Source organism: Cynoglossus semilaevis, chromosome 12 (assembly GCF_000523025.1).
Source record: "Cynoglossus semilaevis isolate Cse_v1.0 chromosome 12, Cse_v1.0, whole genome shotgun sequence".
NCBI classification, from domain to species: Eukaryota; Metazoa; Chordata; class Actinopteri; order Pleuronectiformes; family Cynoglossidae; genus Cynoglossus; species Cynoglossus semilaevis.
The window spans coordinates 14698127-14706995 of record NC_024318.1 but is presented as its reverse complement, the minus strand read 5'-3'; positions in this window follow the sequence as shown (position 1 = coordinate 14706995).

Genomic DNA, 8869 nt, shown 5'->3' with positions numbered 1-8869 from the left:
TGTTTATTTACTTTTTTTCCGTAACTCGGCTCCACACTTAAGAGTTAGATCATTTGTGCTCACGATTTATTTTCTAGTTTGAAGTTTGAAGAAAAGTGTTCACAAAAGTCGCACCCTCTTGCCCGCTCAGCCACCCTCACAACACACCTCCATTTGGGCATGGGGGTCTTTTGCAACACCCCCCCCCATAGGTGGTGACAAATTTACATACAGTGTCTGCTTATTAGAGAGTGTGTTTGGTGAAGAAATAAATATCTGTTTATATGTAAAGGAGGAAGAAGTGTTGTATGTGTGTTGGAGGGTGCGGAGGGGGGGGGGTTTTCAGAAGACTCTAGTAAAGCAAATTAAAACTCACCGCAGGAAATGAGCGCCCTTGGCAGTCCTCTTCCCAAGCAGCTGCACACACCCCAACCATCATCTGCCATTTTGACACATCCACGGGGCGTAGCAGGCAGTGACAAGGGGGGAGCAAGGGGTGCCAACGCGACACCCACGGCTGCAAGCATCGCCGGGCCTCAGCCTCCAGCCAAACAGGTGTGTGACATCATGCCGCTGGTTCCTCTTCGGGAGCCCAGGGAGCAGGCTTGGGGACCGGAGCAGAAAGGGGGGGAGAGGAGGAAACAAAGGGAGGTTAGGTCTCTACCTGACAAGCTCATTGATAACATTTGGGACATGAGCCCTGAAGTCGATGGCAAATTGCCTCTAATGTCTCCTGGAGATCACGGGCCAAAGTCAGGTGCTGGGCGCTAAATGGGCTCATTAGTTATGATTTTTTTTTTCTTCTGTTTTTTGGACTTTGCAATGAGTTTCACATACGCACACACATCATGTCAGAGATAGTTGAAGCCAGAGGGCCTTTTCCAAACTTGGGACGTCATCGTAACTTAAGGGAGGGTTGTACGAGTCCTTCTCCCGACTGCGTCATGGTATCGGAAATGCTGAGTTACCGCGGCGAGATGCAAATCCGAGGGTGATCAGATGCGGTTTCACGCACTCCATAACTTTGTGATTTTTCATTAAATCTGTAAGGGAACAAAACTTGACAGAGAGACAACAAATGAAATCAGAACCCACCTATTTAGAATTCTCTGCACAACTCCCACATAGACTCCTCTTCACACTTCAGTCGAATCCCCCAGCGACAGATCCTGTAACAGAGGAGAGGGAGGCTGTGAGTAGCCTGGGGGGTTCCTAAAGGCACCCGTCTGGGACCTGCTTCATAATCAGTGGACAGAGAGGATAGTGGTGGTACAGCCTCCCACAGCCACTCTCTCCCCCTGGCTTCCCGAACTCTGGCAAGCACCCTAGGGCTACCTGTTAAGGTGTTCCCCCCGGTCCAGTCTCTCTTCCTGGGCAAAAAACTTACACAGTCTGCTGTCTCCAGACTACAGTGAATCTAATCTGACTGCTGACTGGATGAAGAGGACGGCGTGTGTGTGTGTGTGTGTTTGTGTGCTGTATTCAGCTATTTGTACACAAATTGATCTGGATGTGCACACCACTAATCCATGCATGAGCACATTCTGTATTTGCAAGCAACATCATACGTGTGTGTGTGTGTGTGAGTTTGTGTGTGTGTGTTTGTTTTTTTCTGCACTAACAAATGTTGCGCTCGGTTTCATGCGTTGCTAAGGGGAAGTTTATTATTGTTAGTTGTCAAGGAGATACTGTCAGGGAGGCGGAATTACTCACCCTCAAGGACGCAAGTGTGTGTGGAGTAACGGCCTGGACAACACAGGTCTCTCTGTAGACCTCTTTGGTGCTTATCAACAATAATACTTGTTAATAATGTAAAATGGCTTTAATTAGTCTGCTGTGAAATTAACTGCCGCACTCTAATAAGCAATGATCGTCCTGATAATAAAGTCCTTAAAGACACAGCAGCGCACAGGTAATTGACCCTTAAGTTGACATACGACTTCCTCGCGTCTTGTTTATTTTTTTTTTTTTTTTTTTTAGCACATAGTGCAGGTGATCTGTTTTATGTGTCTGGATTTTATTGTAGTTATTGTAGGTATATGTAACATTGGTTGTGTTTCTTTTTCCATAGTCAGGAACAATATTCCCCTGACTGTGCCTCGGGCTATATCTCCTCCTTTTTCGCTGTTCTACAGCGCCTCAACATCACTACTGCTGTTATAGATGCAGAAAACACTGTAGTGGTAAGCAACCAGGGAGCCAAGTCTGGGGCTGTAGCAGTGGACTTTGTGATTCCGGCCCTGGCCAAGGGAGCTGGGAGACAGAAGATTTTAACAAATACACTGGCCATCTCCAAATCTGGTGTGTCTGTTCATCCATCCATGGTTCTTCAAGATTTCTGGAGAAGAGGGAGGGCGGGTGGGAGGCTTTTTGGAGGTGCGGTGTAGAAGGCGGAGAGAGCCAGGACTGTGCTGTCTCTCCAGTTTGGTTTGGTCCGAGCACAGAGCCAGCTGGCCTCATTAGGACTTGATGGGAGGCAGGCTGGCATGAGACATGCACATGCATGCACACATCAACAAATGTAGTGTGAAGCATGGCCTGATGCCTGTGAAAGACTCACATGAAAGTTGTTGTTTTTTTTTGTTTCTCCATTATTCGTCGGCGTACAGTGGACTACGGGCAGAGGGAAGGAGTGTAACGTGGGAACACGTGATGATCTGTGCACGTCTGCCTTTAAGGTGCCATCTCTACCTGGGCCACTCGAGCTTCCTCAGTGCACTTGAGTGCTTGTTTGAGGGAAGCACAGACCATGAACGGGGGCGATGAGGGTTGGGGTCGGTTCGAGCGGAGTGGGCGTAAAGGGACGGGAGGATATGATTCATGGGAGCATGGGTTCATCACGAGATACGGCCGCTGACCTACAGTCTGAGGGCTGTTGGACCGGAACCAGGGCCTTGTTCCGACAGAGCGAGCGTAGCGTGAGCTGTGACGGATGGCGGCGGTCTGTTTGAGAGCCCCTGAGCAGGTGTGTGTCTCGCTCACATCTGCAAGCAAGCACAGTGAACCGAGACCAAATGGCAGACGCACGGGGCCCATCGGGTACCTGTGCACTGAGACACACTAATGATTATGGATGCAGGCCTATTAACGGTCACATCTGTAAGGGAGAACAACAACCAGCACACTGGGAGTGAGTCAGCGGTTTTAACTCCCCTCTGGAACATAGACATGCTGGTGTCAACGTTGGGATAAAACCACAGCTATCTTCAGTTCCGGGTCCGATTGTGAACGGCCCCGCCAAAGAAAATTGCAGCCTCGCTCTCTTCTCGCGTTGAAGACTTTCGGAAGTTTACTTGTTGAACTTGAAAACACTGACAAATACTTGAGGTGGATTCTAATGCAGAAACTACAGGACAATCTTAGCAGAAAAAAAAAAACAGACCAAAAAGATTTGCAGTTATGGCTCGGTGCAATTTATCAAATGAATTCATCAACTTAAAAACAGCGTTAAATATTCATTCTAAGAGTATAGTTAATAAATTAAATATTATTCATTGACTCCTTATTTAAAAATGCATACTATGATTTGCATAGTTTTATCCTGATAGGAAATAATAATGGGTGGTTGTCTTGTAGCGTCTTTCATGACGGATGAAGCGCGCGTCTTTTTCGTTCCCTCATCATCCCCTCTCTCCTACTTTCTTCTCATTAAAGTTTTAACGGAGTCTGTTTTAATTGTCAATCCTTTGACAGGTTGATAAAAGCATCTTGACAATTAAGTTCATTGCCTCTGCTATGCATATTAATTAGGTCTTATTTGGGTTTCTATTGTTATTGGAAGGAGCACTCCTGGTGTAGCAAAATGTCATCCATTAACATCGCTCTTCTCGGAACTTAATGTAATTAAGCTTGCTATTGTATGACTGCGAGAGGGGACTCTGGAGAGAGGGACTTTTAGTATTCATGGTATAAATGAGTAATGCCGTTCTTGTGACACTGCAACAACATTATTTCTCCAAAATCAGCCATTCACAACTTTATTATCTGTAACAAGTGCTGCCTGCTCTTGTTTCCTTAACAAAGGAAGCTTGCTCTCACTGTGTGTGCCTATCTGCCGACGGAGGCCTGCGTGTGCATGTCTGCGTATGTGTGTGCGCGCTTGCAGGTTTATTTATGTATGTGCGGAGCAAGAGATGAGGCAAGATATGGCGTGCGTGTCAGATGGGAAAACGAAGCAGGACATAAAGGGTGCAGCGAGGCTCAGGACTGGGAGGGAGGGAAAGAAAAATTAAGAAGTGGTGGGGGTTGGAGGTGGGGTGAGGGTGTTCTGCTAGATTACCCAGTGCACCTTGCTCAACTCTGCAGGCCCACACACTCACATCAAAGTAGTACCCCCTATCTGCCCGAGGCTTAGTTGGCCTCTGTCCACCCCCCATGTCACTCCATACATCCTCCTGTTCATGTTGAATAATTGACAGTTCTGTTTTACATGCTCAGCATTTGCCAGGACATGAACGTGTGACTCCAAACAGGGCACGGCTCGGAGATGTGCTGTGTGTTGGGTCGTCTCCATCAGACTACATGCTGCTAACGCGCGAGCACGAGCACCGAGCGTGAACTACGGGATTACCGTCCGTCGACGCAGGGATGCGGCTATGGTAGTAAATATACGGGGGGGGTTTTTCAGCAGTTTTACTCAAACTTAATTGTCCACATAGTTTTAAGAGTTCCTCTTCCCACATGTGACTTGACAGCAGGTTTAATCTCCCAGTCAGGTTTATGACAGGACCAACAACTCCCTCCCTTACAATAAGACACTTTTTCAGCTGCTTCTTTGAAGACACACTGCATTGTCAAGTGTGTACTTACATCCCGAATCTGCTGAACTTGTTGGACGTCACTCAAGACCGCCAGAATGGCCATGCATAGCAAAGGACAATGGCTGTCATGGGTGTGTGAAGGGGCTACAGTGTTTGTGCCAGGGCGATCTCTAAAGTCAAATAAGCCATTATCAGTCTGTCAAGCCAGGTCTCATTTGAGGTCTCTTAATAACAGTTAGGCAGTTTTGTGAAGTCTCTATCAATGCACTGGTAATAGCTTTTTACAACTACTGTAGAGAAATTGAACAAAGAACTAAAGTGATAAAGGCAAGTTGCAACACAGCGGTGAGCTTCTGGCTTTAACAACATGCATCGAAACAGCAGAAGAAAAAAGATAAAATAAAATAAAATAAAGACAATAGTCTACTGCATTTACTCAACAAAGGTTATATAACTGAAGCTTTACCTTGGTGTAGTTTGGTTTGTTCTTTAAAGCTGGGGAGGAGAAGGCCAGGCTGTTCATTTGATAGTTTACCTTGACCCCTGAAGTGTGTCGCTCGCACCCTGAGGGCTTGGGCTGGCAAAACCTTTCTCAGTCCTCCCCCTTGGGAATGATAATCTCAACGTGGGCGTTTACCACGGACACCAGACACAACACCATTAGCCATAGCTCCGCGGCTGCTCATTAGGACCCTCGATCGATACAGGCGGCCACAGGAATCGCCAGTGCTGTGGAACCAGCTATCACTCTTCAGAGTTATTATCGTAAACAGCACTGGCCGAGATTTAGGGCAGCACCCCTCTTTTGCTGCTTCTATTGGAAATAAAGAGTGGGAAGGGTAATAACTGACAGACTTGGTTTCTTTTTCAGGATGCTGTATTATAACACTTACCCCCCGAAACTTTGGGCTGTGTAGAGTCGCCGCCTGCAATGAAATTAGGAGTCAGGAAACATTTCTGCGAACACACACTCTCCAGGGTTTTGTATTATGACACAGACAGAGCAGAAAACCCCTGACACACAGGAACTTCAATTATTGCTACAGAAAATATCTGAGCACTGACGTCTCCCTCATTGAGTGTCAAAAACAAAGTGTGAGCCCTTTTAGGAAACGTGGGTAAATTCGCGAAGCAACACTACAGACGATAAGGAAGGTGATGTCAAATACAAATGCAGAGGTCTACGGATGTCCAGATGGGAACAAGTGAGCGCAGAATGACATTGCTATTTTTAAAATCTTTCTAAAGCCAACTGACCACTCGATGATATCACCCCGACCAGACAATTGAATTATTTTCCAATTTTTTTTTCTCCCTGAAACATGAGGTGTGCGGACATTAGTCAGAGGAAATTGTAGATGAAAAGACACAAAAAAGGCAAGTCTATTGGTTTCTGGCAGAGGAGAGAATAATATTGAGGCAAAATTGTGAAAATAAGAAAAAGGGGAGATGTATTGATTTTTGGTGGAGCCAGGGAAAGAAAAGAGAGGGAATAAAGAAGTGCTCTTTGGCCGATGTGTCCAAATGATGTCTCAGGGGAGGTTCTTAATGGTAGGGGGAGGGGTGGAAGAGGGTTATGGGGGTGAGGTGGGGGTGACGGGGGCAGGTGCCTACCCTGACTAAGGCATGGAACTGCCCTTAGGCTAGGGCTAATGGTATTGGCTGAGCTTACTTTAAGCAGCTCTTTCCTAATGGCCAACTATGAGTGTGCCACAGGATAGACAGGTATTGATTGGTTCAAATGCTCTTGAGTTGACAAGAACTGAAAGTCCCTCAAGCATATACAATCTTGCAGCAAATTATGTCACACGGAAAGGTGATTAAAAACAGAGGCTTCGGGCAGGCACACTCATTAAAAGTGTATATGATATTTTTCTTGTTGTCCTTGTAGCTTCGTGCGCTCTCTTTGTGCTTTTTGTCTGCCAGCCAAAGCTTTCGCCTCTCAGGTGTTTGTTTATTTTAAGTTTCTTTGGACTCGTCTCAATCGTCTGTTAGCATATGATCAAATTCCACACAGAAAAAAAAATGTTCTGCCTAATAGAGAGCTAGAATATTGACAGATAAACCTCAGGTGCCCGGGTCACAGAGGTGCACGCAGCCCGGCGCTTTATCATCGCTGTAAATTTGAATTTGAATAGAGTCAAATGCTCTTCTTTGAAAAAGGAATTGCAGGTGTAATGGTTCTACATATTTTTCTTTTTTTTAAAGGTGCACCACACCAGTATAGCACTGAGAACAATGCCATATATTTGCTTTGTTGTCATGCCCCCCTCCTTCATACACACATACAAAAGTGCTGTGTACAAGATTTTCTCTTATTCACAAGGGGCGCTTTCTAGACTGCTTGAGGCATCTGCTTTGATTGCATAATTCCCACGAGGCAAACAACACAAAACAAAAATACTGACTGAATTCAGACTTATAATATACCGAACAAATAACATACCAGCCTCACTCTTCAAAACCATAGTTCTCTAAAGAAAGGGAATTGGAGAGTAAATTCAAAGTTGAAAGCTTAGCTATTTTGCAGTGAAAGCAGGGATGAGGGTGAGAGATGAAACAAACTTCGGGGGTGAAAGTGTGCAGCATTACCAAAACAAATAGGCCACAGCACATTCACATTAGGCACATTTCTGACTTAGGTGGTCCATACCAGCAGCAACGTAAAGGAGCTTTTTTTAATTCACCTGTTAATGCTGTGAATGTCTCAGGAAAACCTGTGAGGAAATGCTTAATTATGCAGAGGATCTGTGGACCGTCACCCACGTCATCTGCTGCTCTGCCAAGTGTGGCACAACAGTTTCAAGCAAAGTAAACAGTGTCGAACAAATGGAAGTCAAATAAAATAACAGGTCCTTTTTCCTCAGGAAAACAAAACAAAAAAGATTTTCTGCATCCAAGTGATACGGCTGCACTCAAAGCTTACAGTTTTCCTCTCTTTCGATTAAATGCTCTTTCTCTGGCTGTTTGGGCTTTACAGTGGAGTGTGCTACATCGCTACTTTCTTCTCTACAGGGGCCCTGGGCTCCCCAAGCAATAGGAGTAAATTAGAGTGCACCTGTTCCAGCTCCAAGATAAGCCATCTCTAGAGGATTTCCTCTGAGTAAAATGAAGTGAGTGAAGAATAAACAGAATATCACAGCATTACTCCGCCAAGGTGAAGTTGCTGCTGCTCTGGGGACACGGTTCGTTTTGCACAACACCCAGCAAAATATCCTCTATAAACCTCTGGATGTAAGACTGTAGGAACGGTTTCTGCTCACAGTGGAGAGAATAGGAGCTGCACTTTTGTTGCAGCCGAGGCAGTGAGTCTGCTTCTCGTCTGTGTCTGCTCACAGCCTTCACTTGAAATGCTGTTATTTGTGGTTTGGGTTTTGCGGGTTGTTTTGACTTTGTGTCAACACATCTGCGATAGAAAAACATCAAACCAAATACTTCCTCCTTTTTTTCCTATGGCTGTACTGCTGCCAAACATTTCTGAAAGTATCTAATTAAGTCAACTAAGAAAACTATTAGTGCATCACTCTCTCCTCTCCCATCAGCTTAGCCACATGAGTAACTTCTTGTGTGTTTCTTAGAGGAAATAAAAGACGTAGCCCCAGTGTGATGCCGAAAGACCACTGACCGTAGTTGTCTAGAATGCAAAATTCACTCAGTTGGTTCTTACATAAAAGGCATGGATAATTAGAGGAATAATGTAATTCATCATACGTTTGATAATCAGTCTGATTTGGACTCCTGTCTGCACCAGGGCATTCTAATAACCCCCCTACTATTAGCACCCCACTCTGCCTCACACCAGTGGTCTGTTTTACCCTCTCTTTGTTCCCCTACAACACATAATCATTATTGTAGCTAATTGCATGGTTTGCCTTGAAGTTGTGCTGGAGATTCGTGATCTGGGGTTGAAACGTGGACAGGGATCCAGTCTTCTCCACAGCTTGCTTTACACCGCTAATTGCTGTTACCACAGAAGAAGGCGTGCACCTTGCTGTGGCCAGCCCGACCATGCTGGAACGAGGCGCGATGGAGTCATGGGTGGCGGGGGGGCACGCAGTCGCACAAGGGTGGCGAGGTGTAGGAGGGGAAGCCAAGGGTGGCATATCCAAGGTGGGATGGGTACGCCAGAA